We start from the raw sequence: 802 nt of genomic DNA on the forward strand, positions 1-802 counted from the left end.
TATTATTGAAGCCTTGTTGAGGCTTCTGTTGATCCTTCCATGAGAAATTTGGATGATTTCTCCATGAAGAATTATAGGTGTTTCCATAGGATTCTCCCATGTAATTCACCTCGTCCATTGTAGGATTCTCAGGGTCATAAGCTTCTCTTTCAGAGGAGGATTCTTTAGTACTACCGGATGCAGCTTGCAATCCAGTCAAATTTTGAGAAATTATATTGACTTGCTGAGTCAATATTTTGTTCTGAGCCTATATAACATTCAGAGTATCAATCTCAAGAACTCTTTTCTTCTGAGTCATCCCATTATTCACAGGATTTCTTTTAGAAGTGTACATGAACTGGTTATTTGCAATCATCTCAATGAGTTCCTAGGCTTCTACAGGGGTTTTCTTCAGATGAAGAGATACACCAGCAGAGTGGTCCAATGACATCTTGGACAATTCAGACAGACCATCATAGAATATACATAAGATGCTCCATTCTGAAAGCATGTCAGAAGGACACCTTCTGATCAATTGTTTGTATCTTTCCCAAGCTTCATAGAGGGATTCACTTTCCTTCTGTCTGAAGGTTTGGACTTCCACTCTGAGTTTGCTTATCTTTTGAGGTGGAAAGAATTTAGCCAAAAAAGTATTGACCAACTTTTCCCAAGAGTTTAGGCTTTCCCTAGGTTGTGAGTCCAACCATATCCTAGCTTTGTCTCTTATAGCAACGGGGAAAAAAATAAGTCTATAGACCTCGGGATCAACCCCATTGGTCTTAACAATGTCATAGATTTGCAAGAATTCAGCTAAAAACTGATG

At 38.7% G+C, this 802-nt stretch overlaps 1 non-coding gene across 1 annotated transcript; it reads left to right on the forward strand.

The window, feature by feature from the left end:
* Window positions 1-488: 488 nt before the first annotated feature.
* On the forward strand, window positions 489-592 carry LOC112804543 (small nucleolar RNA R71). Its single transcript, XR_003203155.1, has one exon. It is a non-coding gene; the product is annotated as a small nucleolar RNA R71 (small nucleolar RNA).
* The last annotated feature ends 210 nt before the right edge of the window (window positions 593-802 follow it).

The sequence above is a fragment of the Arachis hypogaea genome, chromosome 5, assembly GCF_003086295.3.
Source record: "Arachis hypogaea cultivar Tifrunner chromosome 5, arahy.Tifrunner.gnm2.J5K5, whole genome shotgun sequence".
In the NCBI taxonomy this organism is placed as follows: Eukaryota; Viridiplantae; Streptophyta; class Magnoliopsida; order Fabales; family Fabaceae; genus Arachis; species Arachis hypogaea.